General features: G+C 45.7%; 2 pseudogenes; both read right to left on the reverse strand.

Annotated features, from left to right (window-relative positions):
* Window positions 1–2131: 2131 nt before the first annotated feature.
* Window positions 2132–3035, reverse strand: LOC132653968 (sperm motility kinase-like; annotated as a pseudogene).
* An 11389-nt stretch (window positions 3036–14424) lies between these two features.
* Window positions 14425–14539, reverse strand: LOC132654392 (U6 spliceosomal RNA; annotated as a pseudogene).
* Window positions 14540–17814: the final 3275 nt, after the last annotated feature.

Consider the following 17814-nt stretch of genomic DNA (forward strand, 5'->3'; position numbering starts at 1 on the left):
TCTGCACCTCAGCCCTTCCCCTCTGAGGAAGACCCAGTGGAAAACCAGCCCCTCCTGCCTGGGATTTTACCTGGACAGATCTGCACTGGGATAGGTCCTGTGCAGAATGCTCCTGTGACCACACTGGCTTCTGGACATCTGGCCTGGCTTCCCCGAGAGGCTTTTCACATCTCATCCAGGCTGATCCCCAACCCATGGCCCACAAGCCATGGAGATGGGGCCTGTCGTCTTTAGGACTTCAAAGCAAAAAGACACAGGTAAGTGACTCTTACTGACTTTGAAGCACACAGAACTTTCTGTGCTTGCCCTGCAGCACCAAAGTGCCCTACTGGTCTCTCAGCAATCTCTGCTGACTTTGCCATGCCCCACCTGCTCCTCTTCCTGCTTTATCAGCATATGTATACAATCTACTTCTTGCTTAACAAGCCTGAGGTCACATTACCGGGATTTCTATGGTATTGGTCTTTCTGAAGTGACAGAGGTTATTAAGATCACAGGTGTGCCACAGTGGGCAAATTATCATTAGTTACAAAGGACAGAAGGAAAAGTGAATAAAATGAAGTGAAGTAATGCACTCACCTGGTGCTGAGGGTGGCTCCAAGGACCCTTTTCATTGGAGTCATGTTCTTACATGAGGCGGTCTTTGTCTTAGCAGGTGGCAGGCAGCAGCAGCACAGATGTCTGAGGCCGTTCATGATTGTCTTCTTCACCCGCTTCCAGCGTTGACGCCGGTTGCGGGGGGAAGCTGTGCCAGTGTCCTGAGGCTGGCCAGGTGTGATGTCGTCCTCAGTCTCATGCTGAGGGAGACCTGTGCCAGCATCCTGAGGCTGACCAGGTGTGATGTCGTCCTTGGTCTCTTGCTGAGGGAGAGCTGTGCCAGCATCCTGAGGCTAGCCAGGTACGGTATTGTCCTCGGTCTCTTGCTGAGGGAGAGATGTGCCAGCTTCCTGGGGCTGGCCAGGTGTGATGCCATCCTCGGTCCCTTGCTGAGGGAAAGCTGTGCCAGCTTCCTGAGGCTGGCCAGGTGTGACGTCATCCTCGGTCTCTTGCTGAGGGAGACCTGTACCAGCGTCCTGAGGCTGACCAGGTGTGGTGTCGTCCTCGGTCTCTTCCTGATGGAGACCTGTACCTGCGTCCTGATGCTGGCCAGGTGTGATGTCGTCCTTGGTCTCTTCCTGATGGAGACCTGTGCCAGCGACCTGAGGCTGGCCAGGTGTGATGTCGTCCTCGGTCTCTTGCTGAGGGCGTGCTGTGCCAGCGTCCTGAGGCTGGCCAGGTGTGATGTTGTCGTCCTTGGTCTCTTCCTGTGGGGAAGCTATGCCAGCGTCCTGAGGCTGGCCAGCTGTGATGTTGTTCTCCTGGGTCTCTCCCTCCTCGGTCTCTTCCTCCTCCCTCACTTCAGGCATGGTGTCCTCCTTGATGATGTTCACTCTCAGGGCAATGATTGCTTCCTGAGCATCGATGTCTTCCTGTGTTAGAGTCTTTTCCTCTGCGACTATAGTCGACTCTATCTCTATGACTGTTGTCATCTCCGATAAATTCTCAGTGGAGGAGCTTGAGCTGTCCTCTTCCTCCAGGAAACTCCAGGATTCAGATTGGTGACTGTAGGACATGTGGCTCTCTAAGTCACTTGTACCCTCATTCTGGAATGTTCTAGAAGAGTTGGTGTATAGACCCAGAGATATATGGTCACTATCAGTGTGGCTGTCACGTGATCCAACCTGTGAAAAATAAACATTCATTTCCAGGATGCTGCCCTTGATGGACTTAGCAATAGAACAGCCCAGGTGGAGAGGGTGTGTGTCTGGATGGCAGCATAGGGTGGCAGGCATGCTATGGCATCTGGCAAGTTTCCTGGAATAATGCTCCTCCTCTTTTTCCTGGCCCTTAGATGGCAAGTTAAAGGTATAGGGAACAGGTTCAGCTCTCCTTAGGGATCCAGGATAAGTGTAAGGCTCTGTCAGGCGGAGGACAGTGCCTGGCTGCCTGGGTTTCACAGGATTCACCTGGTTGTGGCCACAGTCCCCCGCAGGTGACTGGTGTTGCAATATAAGATAAGTTGCCATCACCTCGTCATATTTTTGGTCTCTCAGGGATTCAATGATTACTTCAGGCTTATAGCCCATGACTCTCATGGTCCCGACAATGCTAGGGCTCGGGGTGCCTGGGAGGCTAGGGGTGGAAGTAGGTGGTGAACGTGCCTCACTGGCCCTGATCATGGGGCGCCTCATAATGTCCTTGATGGTGGGCCTTCTTCCCGGATTGATTATCAGTAATTCCAAGATGACATTGAAAATGTCGATAGAAACATGCTTAGGAATGGTGAAGTTGCCTGAGGTGACCTCGTTCCTCATGCCTGCCACAGATTTGGCTTGGAAAGGGAAGTGCCCAGCCACCATGAGAAAGAGGAGAATCCCTAAACACCACATGTCGATGGGGTAAGCATCGTATTCCCCGGGTGCAAAGAGTTCTGGGGCACAATAGGGCAGAGTGCCACAGAAACCCCGCAGCTTCTGCCCAGGAGTTACTTTCACAGCGAGGCTAAAATCAATCAGCTTGGCATTCCCCCTGCAGTCCATAAGGATGTTGGTGGCTTTTATATCTCTATGGACAACTTGATTGTTATGACAGTAATTCACTGCATGCACCACCTGAGTAAATATCCTTTCAGCCTCGCACTCCGGTAGAGACCCCCGTTCCAGGATCCTCCACAGCAGCTCTCCCTCTGAGGCATGCTCCATTACCAGGTAGGTGATCTCTTCCGTCTCGATCACGTGAAAAAGTTTGATAATATTGGGGTGGTTCATGGATTTCATAACGCTTATTTCACTGTTAAAAATCGAGTTGTACTTCTTCTTATTTCTAAGGAGTTTTACAGCCACACAGGTCACAGTGGGAACATGGAAGGCGAGTTTCACTTCAGAAAAATGTCCGTGTCCCAGAGTCCTCATCATTCTATAGTCGGTGTTGAAGGGGTCCTCCACAGAGGAGCAGGCCTCCATGTCCTGCTTCAGAGTCAGGCCCTCCTCCTTCATATGGCTAGAGCCAAAAAGTTCAATGAGAAAGGTGACAGACTTAAAATCAGGCCTAGGAGAGTATTTAGAGCTATGAATTCCTACATCCAGAAGACTAGGAAAGGAAGGAAGGAAGAGATCAGACACATTTCAGACCACCTAACTGGGTACTTAAATGCTTAGATAGACAAGAATGAAGTATGTTCCAAAGCAGTGTAGAGCAAAATATGACAGATTGGTTTGACAGGAATCAACTGCAAACTGGAAGAACCAACCAGTTCTTAGTTTCAAGGATTCTAGAAACTAAGAGCCACTGATAAGAAAGGACGGTCATCCCCTAACCCTGAGCTCACCTGTACTGGAAGAGAGCAGGCACGAATAAAATTAGATGCGAGAGAAATATATAGAACAACAGACACCTCCCAAGCCCAGCGGTGTCCGTGCGGGGCAGCCAGCCCCTGAGTCCAGGTACAACTAGCTCTGCAAAGGACCTACCGAAATTTGGTTCTTAGGATCCAGGTCAGGTGGCTCACAATTACTCCAAACCCAGCTCTAGGAGATCCTACACCACGGGCCTCTGAGGGCATCCATACACATGTTCACATGCCCACACGCAAGTGCACTCTCTGCTACTACACATCAATTACATGGTGATAATGTCTATCTATATAATGCTATAGGCAGTTATGATCTCCCACAGAAGAGCTGTACATCAAACCTAGTTCCAAGAGTACATGCTCTTGAAATGATGGGCCAGCTCTCCAGATTACCCCATTCACAAAAATCTTTACTTCAAAACAAAGAGGGTCCCGTACATGAATTGGAGAAGACTTTCTGTGTATAAAATAAACATAATAAAATGTTCTCAGATAGAAAACAGAATGAACTTACTATGATGGTTCAAAATCTTCAAAAATCCAGGAATGTCTTGTCACGGTGCAGAAATCCAGTTACTCTCTATTCTGCTCTGTAAGACAAGAGGAGTGGAGAATGGTGTGAGGGTGTGAGGGAGGGAATAGAAGGAGAGTTTATGTTTATTAAACAAACATAATAAAATATTGTAGGTTAGAGAACAGAAGGCACTTACTATATGGTGGTCAAAACAGCTTCTAAACTGCGAGTATAGTCTGTCACGGGCACAGAAGTCCAGTTGCTCTAAAACCAAGAGCTTCTGCTCTGTAAGACAAGAAGCAGGCTCAGCCAGAGCCTTCAGTGGATAGGTGTCACAATGGCTCCTTGTGGTGTCAGAGCAAGGATTGGACAAGTGGTCACTAGGCACATCCCCATGGTTCCCTCACATTCTGTCCTTAGGGACTGGAAAGATGGTCTAGGGCAGTGGGGCAGTAGGAGCCTGAGGAAGCTTGTTACACTCCAGTGTCTGTCCACAGTGATGCCCAGAGGGCCACCTGTTCCTGCTAGGCCCACTGTCCAAGGTCCACAGTTTGCCCCATGTGGTGCCACCTGCTTGGAACAATGTTCAAACACTTGATTCTTTGTGGGACTTTTGGCACCCAAACCTTAAGGAGGACACACACACACACACACACACACACACACACACACTCTACATCTAGACATGACACAACTAGCTGTGCCCTGACTGAGAGTACTTCAAGGGTCAGTTGATGGACCTTAGACAAGAGGTTGGGGTGAAAGTCAGGAAAGTCTCATAAAGGATAAACACTTGGCAGTTGGAAAAGCTAGAAAAGTGGAGGCAGGAGGATCAGTTCAAGTTCTCTTTGGTCACACAGGGATGCTGAGGCCAGCCTGTGCTACAGGAGACCCTGCCTCACCAAATACAAAAGCAAAGCAAAGAGAAGATGAGGAAGGACTGCTTTTGTTTTCTGCATGACCTAGGTTCCCAACTGCTTCAAGAGTTCAAGGTTGCTGTTACACGCGGGGCCTAGCCACAAGTGCTTGTGACAACAATGCTTGAGGGTGGAGGGCTGATCAGCCATTTCCATGCTCCTGAAGCTAGGCTGCTGTCACCTCCCACCAAAAGTCATCAGTTTTTCACATTAAGTGGACCTCACAGCACCCACCCAAGCTGCGGGACATACTTCAGAGAAACTGGGTGGAAGTTTACAGGAGGTCAACAAGGATGTTCACTCTTCAGAGAACGTGCATCACTCACTTGAGCACTGGATAGCAAGTCTAGTCAACTAAACCATCACACAATGAAAGGGAGCCACAGGTACCGTTCAGCAAAGGGCCACAAAGTGCAACTTGCCAGTTCTGTAATCAGATATCAGATTTTTGGAAGTCACAGACCATAGTCCCTCCTCTCATCACCAATACCTTGGCAAAACAGAAAGGAACCTGAAGGGCTTTGTTGCTGGACCATGAAGGTTCTGTTACCCACTGCCTTTCCCCAAACATGAACAGATTAAGGTTGGAGGAAGGAGTTTTATCCAAGCCTAGACTTGGAAATTTGGGTAGACTGCCCTTGACAATAAAAAGTCCCCTGCTTCTCCAAAAAGACAGGTGCTTATTTTGGGGCTTGGGGTCTGTGCAGTGCTGGGCAGATAATTCCAGCACTAGGCGGTTTTTGTTCCTGAATATGTTCTTTGACCTGTAGGACCAGCAGAACTCAAGAGCACAGGCTCGACTCTTTGCTTCAAAATCATTATTGCCCTCCCCTCCGGTGCCTGATAACACCCTAGCTCGGTGCCATAATCGCCCTCCTTAAGACAGAAGATAACCCATGAACATACAGCTGCAGGCAGAGAGAAGGACAGAAGTAGGCTGGAGGGACAGGGCATGGCAAGTCTCACCAAGGAAAGTCCCATCCTTCCTCAAAGAACAAGCTCCTTTTAGACTTACACTTATTCTATCCCTGAATTCCTTTTCAGCTGCCCTGTTCCACAATCAGCATCACAAGATCTGAGCTGACGCTTGTCTCTAGCCCCTTTGTTGGACTCATGCCTCTTGACCTGCCAGGAAGATCCTGAGATAATCAGCTAGGAGGAGACTTTGTGCTAGAGCCCAGAAACACATTGGTGTCCTTCCTTAAGAGACCATCCTGTGTGTTCATCAGTCCTCTGGACAGGAGTCCACAGCACTTGGTCCGTACTTGTACTTGGGAAGCACGGTGCTGAACAGCAAAGGGAAAGAGTGAGGGGCTTGGAAGGGGTGGGCAGTAGGCAGTGTCATCAGGGGAATGTATTCAAAGTTCTCCATGTACACGTATGGAAGTGTCACTGGGTGATTGATCACTCGTGTTGTGTAGTTGATATAAATACTGTGATAGCGAGACACAATCAAAGTGAACATGAGATAGATGAAGAATATAACGGTAAGCATAATCATGCCTGAAACCAATGAATGAATAAATAGAGGCGATTGCCACAAAACTGACAGTGTTAGAGGGAAACTCAATCTGCTGAGGGTCAACAGGTCTGGTTGTCCTAGGGGAGCTGGCCAATGCTGTGATTCACCAACTCTCAAACCATTCAATCTAGCAACCAATGGCTGCCACACTTGATGGGACCAAACCCAGTCCCAGTGAGTTCTCTATGTGGCCAGGTTCCACCATTCCTCACAAGGACTCTTTGTGATGTCAGAGCAAGGAACGACCTAGCCATGCCTGGGCACCAACCACACCGATTCCCCCAGTTTCTGCCTGCAAGGACAGGGAAGGCATGGTAGTAGGAAAGGCAGGTAGCCGAAGGAGTAGGGACTTGAGCCAGCCAGCCAGTTTTGTCCAGTTTTCCCTTGGTGCCAGTGACACTCTTCCTCCTGTAAGACCCCACTTCCCCACACAGTGCCACATGCCGGGGCCCAGTGTTCAAACACGTGACTCTTTGTGGTACATTTGCCGTCTAAAGCAGCAGGCTCCAGAGGGTTGTCCTCAGGTGCGCTGTGGACACTCATGCCCATCCTTTAGGGCACAGGTAGCATGCTTCCCTTTTCCCCTGCTCCCTGGCACTCTAGCGGCTCTCTGCATACAAAGCTCAGCACATACACACTCATCAAGGACATCAGTTCCTTTCTCATTCGACTCAGGTGAACGAAAAATGGAGAGTGGCCTCGGGCTGAGGTTAGGATGCTGTGGTGGCTAATCACTGTTGTCAAAATGAGTACACCAAGAATTAACTGAGAGGGTGGCTCTCAGGAGTCTATGGGGTGACCCTACCTGAGACTCCTATCAGCAGGGGATATGGAGCCTGATGTGGCCCCCTCCTGCAGCCATGCAGGACTTCCAGTCAAGGGGGCCAGTGGAGGGAACTCACCCACCCACAAAGCCTTCCACCCAAAGTGTGCCCCGCCTACAGGAAGTGCAGGATTAAACAGGGAGCCGAGATGGAGGGAACTGGCAACCAATGACTGACCCCACTTGAGACCGACCCTAGGGGAGAGAGAGGCAACCGTTGACTCTACTAATAATACTGTGCTCTGCTTGCAGATGGGAGCCTAGCATAACTGTCTTCTGAGAGGCTTCATCCAGCAGTGAATGGAAACAAATGCATAGACCCACAGCCAAACACTAGATGGAGTTTGGGGAATCTTGTGGTAGAGTGGGAAGAAGGAGTGAGGGAGCTGGAGGGGTCAAGGATACCACGAGAAGACCCACAGAGTCAACTAAACCAGGTCCATGGGGGCTCACAGAGACTGAATCACCAACCAAAGGGGGATGTCTGGGCTGGACCTTGGCCCCCTACACATATGTAGCAGAGGTGCAGATTGTCCTTCATGTTGGTGCCCTAACAAGGGCTGTCTCTTCCTCTATTGCCTGCCTTTGGATCCCTTTGCCCTAGCTGCTCTGCCTTGTCTGGTGTCAGTGGGAGAGGATGCATGCAGTCCTTTGGGCAACTTGATGTGCCAGGGTGAGCTGGTGCCCATAGGGGACCTCCGTTTCTCTGAGGAGAATGGGAGTGGGGAATGCTGTGAGGGCATGTGAGGGAGGGAATAGGAGGACAGTTTATGTTTATGAAACTTACTCTACGGGAGTCTGAAATCTTCAAAAATCCAGGAATGTCTTGTCACTGATGCAGAAGTCCAGTTACTCTCTAACAAGAACTTCTGCTCTGTAAGACAAGAGGAGTGGAGAATGGTGTGAGTGTGTACGGGAGGGAATAGAAGGAGAGTTTATGTTTATTAAACAAACATAATAAAATATTGTAGGTTAGAGAACAGAAGGCACTTACTATATGGTGGTCAAAACAGCTTCTAAACTGCGAGTATAGTCTGTCACGGGCACAGAAGTCCAGTTGCTCTCCAACCAAGAGCTTCTGTTCTGTAAGACAAGAAGCAGGCTCAGCCGGAGCCTTCAGTGGATAGGTGTCACAATGGCTCCTTGTGATGTCAGAGCAAGGAATGGACCAGTTCCCTCACATTCTGTCCTCAGGGACGTGAAAGCTGGTCTAGGGCAGTGGGGCAGTAGGGGCCTGAGAATGCTGGTTACACTCCAGTGTCTGTCCACAGTGATACCCAGAGGCCCACCTCTTCCTGCTAGGCCCACTGTCCAAGGTCCACAGTTTGCCCCACGTGGTGCCACCTGCTTGGAACAATGTTCAAACACTTGATTCTTTGTGGGACTTTTGACACCCAAACCTTAAGGAGGACACACACACACACACACACACACTCTACATCTAGACATGACACAACTAGCTGTGCCCTGACTTAGAGTACTTCAAGGGTCAGCTGATGGACCTTAGACAAGAGGTTGGGGTGAAAGTCAGGAAAGTCTCATAAAGGATAAACACTTGGCAGTTGGAAAAGCTTGAAAAGTGGAGGCAGGAGGATCAGCTCAAGTCCTCTTTGGCCACACAGGGATGCTGAGGCCAGCCTGTGCTACAGGAGACCCTGCCTCACCAAATACAAAAGAAATAGCAAAGAGAAGATGAGGAAGGACTGCTTTTGTTTTCTGCATGACCTAGGTTCCCAACTGCTTCAAAAGTTCAAGGTTGCTGTTACACACAGGGCCTAGCCACAAGTGCTTGTGACAACAACGCTTGAGGGTGGAGGGTTGATCAGCCATTTCCATGCTCCTGAAGCTAGGCTGCCGTCACCTCCCACCAAAAGTCATCAGTTTTTCACATTAAGTGGACCTCACAGCACCCACCCAAGCTGCGGGACATATGCCAGAGAAACTGGGTAGAAGTTTACAGGAGGTCAACAAGGATGTTCACTCTTCAGAGAACGTGCATCACTCACTTGAGCACTGGATAGCAAGTCTAGTCAACTAAACCATCACACAATGAAAGGGAGCCACAGGTACCGTTCAGCAAAGGGCAACAAAGTGCAACTTGCCAGTTCTGTAATCAGATATCAGATTTTTGGAAGTCACAGACCATAGACCCTCCTCTCATCACCAATACCTTGGCAAAACAAAAAGGAACCTGAAGGGCTTTGTTGCTGGACCATGAAGGTTCTGTTACCCACTGCCTTTCCCCAAACATGAACAGATTAAGGTTGGAGGAAGGAGTTTTATCCAAGCCTAGACTTGGAAATTTGGGTAGACTGCCCTTGACAATAAAAAGTCCCCTGCTTCTCCAAAAAGACAGGTGCTTATTTTGGGGCTTGGGGTCTGTGCAGTGCTGGACAGATAATTCCAGCACTAGGCGGTTTTTGTTCCTGAATATGTTCTTTGACCTGTAGGACCAGCAGAACTCAAGAGCACAGGCTCGACTCTTTGCTTCAAAATCATTATTGCCCTCCCCTCCGGTGCCTGATAACACCCTAGCTCGGTGCCATAATCGCCCTCCTTAAAACAGAAGATAACCCATAAATGTACAGCTGCAGGCAGAGAGAAGGACAGAAGTAGGCTGGAGGGACAGGGCATGGCAAGTCTCACCAAGGAAAGTCCCATCCTTCCTCAAAGAACAAGCTCCTTTTAGACTTACACTTATTCTATCCCTGAATTCCTTTTCAGCTGCCCTGTTCCACAATCAGCATCACAAGATCTGAGCTGACGCTTGTCTCTAGCCCCTTTGTTGGACTCATGCCTCTTGACCTGCCAGGAAGATCCTGAGATAACCAGCTAGGAGGAGACTTAGTGCTAGAGCCCAGAGATACATTGGTGTCCTTCCTTAAGAGACCATCCCGTGTGTCCATCAGTCCTCTGGACAGGAGTCCACGGCACTTGGCCCGTACTTGTACTTGGGAAGCAAGGTGCTGAACAGCAAAGGGAAAGAGTGAGGGGCTTGGAAGTGGTGGGCAGTAGGCAGTGTCATCAGGGGAATGTATTCAAAGTTCTCCATGTACATGTACGGAAGTGTCACTGGGCGATCGATCACTCGTGTTGTGTAGTTGATATAAATACTGTGATAGCGAGACACAATCAAAGTGAACATGAGATAGATGAAGAATATAACGGTAAGCATAATCATGCCTGAAACCAATGAATGAATAAATAGAGGCGATTGCCACAAAACTGACAGTGTTAGAGGGAAACTCAATCTGCTGAGGGTCAACAGGTCTGGTTGTCCTAGGGGAGCTTTCCAATGCTGTGATTCACCAACTCTCAAACCATTCAGTCTAGCAACCAATGGCTGCCACACTTGATGGGACCAAACCCAGTCCCAGTGAGTTCTCTATGTGGCCAGGTTCCACCATTCCTCACAAGGACTCTTTATGATGTCAGAGCAAGGAATGACCTAGCCATGCTTGGGCACCAACCATACTGATTCCCCCAGTTTCTGCCCATAAGGACAGGGAAGGCATGGTAGCAGGACAGGCAGGTAGCTAAAGGAGTAGGACCTGAGCCAGCCAGTCAGTTCTGTCCAGTTTTCCCTTGGTGCCAGTGACACTCTTCCTCCTGTAAGAGCCCAGTTTATGTGCAAATATGCGAAGCTCAGTGAGTGGGTAATTCCTTTCCATATTTGATGCAAAAATGGAAAATTAATTTGTTCTTTAGAATAAGCAGTGAAATCCTAATAACACAGTCTCAGTGGAATCAGGGAGGAAAACGCATGCTCAGCTACTGCAGTGTCATTTTGCTCTGGGGTTTGTGGGGTTCAGGATGAGGGCAGGAAAACCCGGATGCTCTGCTAAGTCCAACTGAACACTGTTGGGTGTGGAATTTGTGAACACAGCCCTAAGACTAGTTGGGAAAACCTCCCAGGATTAAACTGGTTCACCCGAAGGCAGAGGGTGGTAGCTGTGAAGCAATAGGCTAAGACTATTGAACTCCTTTGGTTTTCCTGATGAGAGAAAATGGATCCCAAAGCCTTTGCAATGGCTTTGCAACCCTCCAGTGTGCTGACCACCATGGTTGATATTGGAGCCTTAAGGATTGCATTCTTGCTAAGAATCCTACAATGACTGTGTCCCCATTTTACAGATGGAAAACTGCGGCTTTTTGATGGTCACCGTTTTTTGTTTTCTTGTTTTTCAAGACAGGCTTTCTCTGTGTAGCCCTGGCTGTTCTGTCGTTTACTCTGTATACCAGGCTGATCTCAAACTCAGACAGCCACCTTTCTCTGTCTCCCAAGTGAGAGATTAAAGATTTACAACACAGACACACACACACACACACACACACACACACAAACACATAAAAGCCAGGTGATCAAAAGACCATATACTTCAGTTCAAAAATCGATTCAAAAATCAAAATTGTATGTAATCCTTATGGTATTAGTAGATTTCCCTGAATGTTAATATAATTGCTGGCTCTGAATATGTAGAATGAGTTGTTTGGCATATAGAAACTGCTGACTTTATTCCTGATGGTTTAGAATTAACTTTATTATTCATGCAACTGCCAAAAGGCTTAACAAAAGTAGAAACCCTCCGTTATATATCACGCAGATTCGGTCTCATACACGCTTTCCAGGTCCATTGGTACAAGCAAATGAGGAAACTGATCAATTACAACACCTCAACATTTCATGAAAGACACGATGTTAAAAGTAACAGATAAATTTTTTTCTATAACTTGGGCAACAAGCAAAGAAATAAAAAATGTCCCACATGTCCTCTGTATAACCACACTCGACTGCATGCTGGAAGTAAGCCTAGGGATACGAAAAAAGTGAAATATGGCAGATGGATGTGTTTCATTCTGCACAATTTGGAAAACAAAGGTATGTACACCGTACCATAGGTGTATACCCAGGGTTTCAAAGGGCAACTGCTTTAAGTGTAATTACACAGTTATTGGAAATAATGGAAATTTTGGGGATACCTTCACAAATTAAGACTGATAATGAACCTACATATATATCTAGTAAGATGAAGCAATTCTTTGCCTATTATACTATAAATCTTTATACTATAAATGATTTATAAAACTTTATACTATAAATGATTTATAAAATCTTTATGCTATAAATGATTTATAAAACTTCATACTATAAATGTTTTATAAAATCTTTATACTATAGTATAAAATGATCTTTATATAACTTATACTATTATAAAGATTTATAAATCATTTATACTATAGTATAAAGATCATTTAAATGATCCCTATATAATTTATACTATAAAGATTTATAAATCATTTATACTATAGTATACTCTAAATGATAGTATAGTATAAATGATATCATTTATACTATATTTAGTATCATTTATACTATACTACCTTTTATACTTTACTTATATTATACTTTATAGTATAAGTATAAATTATATCATTTATACTATATATAGTATCATTTATACTATACTATCATTTATACTATATATAGTATCATTTGTACTATACTATCATTTAAATGATCGTATAATATAAAGGATAGTATAGTATAAATGATACCATGTATATATAGTATCATTTATACTATACTATCCTTTATAGTATATATAGTATCATTTATACTATACTATCATTTATACTATATATAGCATCATTTATACTATACTACCATTTATACTTTACTATCCTTTATAGTATACTAAAGTATAAATGATTTATAAATCACTTATACTATACTATAATTTATCCTATACTATCATTTATTGTGTACTATAATATAAATGATTTATAAATCTTTATATTATAAATTATATAGAAGTCATTTAAATGATCTTTATACTATAGTGTAAATGATTTATAAATCTTTATAATAATATAAGTTATATAAAGATCGTTTTATACTATACTATAAAGATTTTATAAATCATTTATACTATACAGTCTAGGGAGAAAGAACACAAGAGATGAAGTCTTACCACTGTGATACTTGGATGGAAAGATAAGGCTTCCCAGAACTCTCCCCAAAGGCTGTGCAAGGCTGATTAACTGTGCAAGAATATGCAAAGGGCAGAGACTTGAAGAAATGGAAGCAACCTTAAGATCTGTCCAGCTGGTTCATACACGAGGTAGGGGCTTGAGGCTGCCATGACACAGGGACACAGTGGGTTGCTCCTCCAAGAGTCTCTAGTTAGACTTGTCAGGACACCTATCACATCTTCACAGTGTGGCATGTGGTGGTGAGTGTGGGATCCAATGTGAATGGTTGCCTTGAAGGAACAAGAATAGATATGCAAGAGGTGAGTAACTAGGGCAGAATTGGTGTCAAGAGAGGGCACAGCTACCACTGCAGTCACTCCAAAACTGAGTTTTCCAGGCTTTGTTCTGAGTTGGGTCTGAGGACTCAAGCAATGTAACCTGTGATGGGATTGGCATGTTTGTGGGTGCGGGGCACTTGCCAAAGGATGGCAGGAGGCTCTTTCTAAAGAATTCCCATCAGGCTGCTTGTAGGCCTCAGTTCTCAACATGGGAACCCATCTTGGGGCAGGTAGAACAGGCAGACTGGAAACTATAGCACTAGGGAGAGATTAGTTACAAAGGACAGAAGGAAAAGTCAATAACATGAAGTGAAGTAATGCACTCACCTGGTGCTGAGGGTGGCTCCAAGGTCCCTTTTCATTGGAGTCATGTTCTTACATGAGGCGGCCTTTGTCTTAGCAGGTGGCAGGCAGCAGCAGCACAGATGTCTGAGGCCTTTCATGATTGTCTTCTTCACCCGCTTCCAGCGTTGACGCTGGTTGTGGGGGGAAGCTGTGCCAGTGTCCTGAGGCTGGCCAAGTGTGATGTTGTCCTCGGTCTCTTTTTGAGGGAGGTCTGTGCCAGCATCCTGAGGATGGCCAGGCCTGATGTTGTCGCCCTCATTCTCTTCCTCCTTGGTCTCTTCAGTTATGATGGTATCCTCCTTGATCTCTTTTGTTGTGATGGTATCTCGTATGATGGTGTCTGGTATAATGGTGTTTCCCTCGTTCTCTTCCTCCTTGGTCTCTTCAGTCATGGTGTCCTCCTTGATCTCTTTTGTCGTGATGGTGTCTCATATGATGGTGTCTGGTATGATGGTGTTTGGTACGATGGTGTCTGGTATGATGGTGTCCTCCTTGGTCAATTATAGTGTGATGGTGTGTGGTAGGATGGTTTATTGGGGCAGGTGGGACAGGGAGATTGGAAACTATATCACTATGGGGAGAAGTTTTTTTTTTTTTTTTTTTTAATATGGAACACTTCACGAATTTGCATGTCATCCTTGCGCAGGGGCCATGCTAATCTTCTCTGTATCGTTCCAATGTTCCAATTTTAGTATATGTGCTGCCGAAGCAAGCACGAGAAGTTTTACTTTGTGGAAAAGATCATATTTCCTGCCAAGAAATGGGGAGTAAAGGACATTCACTACCCAGAGGGCAGTCTGTGATGTTTATGCAGGCTGGGGGAGAGAGCAAGGGATCAGTGTGCCACATAAAGCTTTAGGGCACCTCTGCACCTCAGCCGTTCCCCTCCCCTCAGTGCTGGAGGCTACAAGAACTCACACCCTGCATAGCTTTTACATAGGTGGTGAAGATTCAAATTCAGTCTTTATGCTTGTGCAGAAAGCACTGTTACCTCACCTCTACCCAGCCCAGACCCGCTCCACCCCTCCAGCCTCTCATTGGGTTTCAGAAGATTACTGTTTTTTCCTCTTTTTCTGAATGGTCATTCTACACCAATTAAGAATTCTCCACTGTGCCATTCCTCAACCCCTGGCAAACACCATTGCATTTTCCTTTCTTGAAAAATTACAGTACAGTACTCTCAGTTCCACCCCTAGATGTACAGAAGCTTGTCATTCTGTGACTGACAGGTCACTGGAAGTATGTGTTCCTCTGTGGTGGACCTACACCTACAGGTGGCTTTCCTTCCTGTTCAAGCTGAGTAATAGTCCATGATATATAAAGGCCACATGTGGTTGGTACATTCATCTGCTTATGGACAGAGAGTTATTTCCATCGTGGCTGTGGTTAAGTGTTGTTAATATAAACAAGCAAGCATCTGAGACTTTGAATCAATTATTTTTGCATAACTATGAAAGAACTATTGATGAATGATATGCAATTTTGTGATAATGCATCCATATTTAATTAGGTAAAATACAAAGTGTTAAGGTGATTGGCTTATTAAAAAGTGCTACACAGTATAGCTTATTAATGAGTGCACAGAGCACCCTAATCTGTGATGTGTAATAGGTGTCCCCTGCTGCCACCAAGCAGAAATGTGCATGAAGACATTTGGCTCAAATATCCACAGGTGCTGTAACCCACATTTCAATGGAAGCAGTTTAACAAAGCAGGAGTCATTTGTTCAGTTTTCTGGAGGAGCATGAACACTAGCCTAGGATTCACCATCTGTCAGCGAGCATCTGTCAGTTGGCTCCTTAAGTGAACTCATCCTTCAATTACTCATTAAGCATGTGCTGTCCTCCCCACCAAGGATCGTAAGAAGCAAGCAGTTCGTTTCTCAGTGCCAATGAACAGCAAGGGGCTGACGGTGGTGTAGCCATTGGAGAACATCATGTGGATAATGTGGTGGACTGGGTCACTGTCCTGCATCAGTCTTGAGGCAGATATGATGCAGTCCAAACAGTACATCAGGACGAAGAAGTTCATGAGCAGCAGGATGGTCCTGGTGGCCCTTTGCAGTGGGGACACTTTTGCAGAAAGGCTGGTTCTGTGAAGGCGCCAAGCCTGTTTCTTGTGTCTGCACAAGAGAGCCACCATGTACCCACTGCAGAGGGCCATGAGACCTAGAAAAGACACATCTCGAAATATCCTCAGTATGGAAAATAAGGGTCTGCTGCTATACCCCATAGGTAAAATAATGCAAGATTCTGTGACAAATATGAAACCATGTGAGGTGACATTGTACTCAGCAACATAGGAGAAGGAGAAGTGAGCACCACAGGACATGTAAAGGCCCATAGCACAGGAAGGGGGGACAGGCTCTGCTGTGGGGATTTAGGTTTAAACTTTGCCAGACAGGTGCTTCTGGGACTGAGGATGATGGCCTGAAGGATGCTCAGCAGGCAGGTGACACAAAGAGAGAGGCCCCTCAAAAGCCTGTGCAAGTGGAACAGGGAGTTACACTTGATGTCATTCTACATATTCTGAGATGCAAGAATGTCAGCAGCTGCGAATCCAATGACTGTTAGCATCCCAAGGTGGATGAGGGCCAAGAGACTGATGAGTGGGTCAATGATCCGGAGCCCGCTTTCAAGAAGGAACTCAAAAAGGTGGAAGAGGAAGAGGATAATGTTGAAGGAGATCCCAATGCCTACCTCAGAGAAAAATGTATAATGTGTCAACAGCTCCATAAAGGGTCTTGATTCTTCTTATTGTATGAGACAAGGAAATAGAGTAAACATTTGAGAAGAAAGGCAAGAGAAATTATTCATCACAAACAGTAACAGCAACATTGGTCCCAAACACTATTGCCTTTAGGAACATTGGTGGGCCCAGCCCAATACACCCCTCAGTACTCAAGTTTTCCTGAGCGCCAAACCTTCTCATTGTCAGTCATGCCTGGATTGTGTACCTATAGGTGGGCTCCCTTGCTGCTTCAAGTTTCCTGTGTATTACAATGATCATGTATTACAGAAATGATTCCTTACCACTGCCTCATTTTGAGTTTTTGGGGGGCATTGCCTGGTTTTTGTTTTGTCATCTTGTCAGGTATAGGAAAAGCTTCAAAAGTTTTGATTATTTCCCCTTTCTGTTTCCGTTGTTGCACTAAAACACCATAATCAAAACTGGCATAGAGGAGGACAGGGTTTATTTGGATTAACTCTCAGGTCATAGACCATCGTTAATGAGAGGTGAAATCAGGAGCACAAAGCAGATAGTCAAGTCATAGCCATAGTCAAGTGCAGAGAGAGGAGGCTGAAGCCAGGGCTTGGAGGTTAAGAGCTCTGGCTGGTCTTGCAGGGCCTTTGAGTTCAGTTCCAGCATCTAAGTCAACTGGCTTACAGCCACCTGTCACTCCAGCAATAGGCATGGATGACCTCATCTGGCCCCTATGGCACCTGTGCTCATCTGCATATAATGCAAACAAATAATTAAATATAAAATTAAATAAATCTTGAGTTAAATTATAAGGAAATGTTGATGAAAGACATTAGATAGAGTATTTACTGTATTATACGTGTTTGGCCTGGAGAGATGGCTCAGTGGCTAAGCCTACATTTAGAATATATGTTTACATGCCGAATTCTGCCCTCTGTGAGCACTGCACATGCAAACAGCACACTGATATATACACAGACATAACACACACACACACTTCAAATAAGTAAATACAATACAATTTAAGGCGCCTGTTTATGTTTTCATTCACATTTTTTAAACAGGAAGACAATGTTGCTGTAAATTTGTCCCCTCACTATGGAAAAGGAATTTCATCAGAAAGTTAAGGTGTGTAAGGTGCTTGCTTTCTGTAGCTTCTTCTGTGTCTGTGTACTTAAGGATCCATAAGTTCCCCAGAGAAGAGGGATGTGTTTAGCACCCATGAACAAGTTATGCTATTTAAAGTTTCAGAACTGAGGTAGACAATTGTAAAAATCTCAACAAGTGG

This window comes from Meriones unguiculatus, chromosome 5 (assembly GCF_030254825.1).
Source record: "Meriones unguiculatus strain TT.TT164.6M chromosome 5, Bangor_MerUng_6.1, whole genome shotgun sequence".
Lineage (NCBI taxonomy): Eukaryota > Metazoa > Chordata > Mammalia > Rodentia > Muridae > Meriones > Meriones unguiculatus.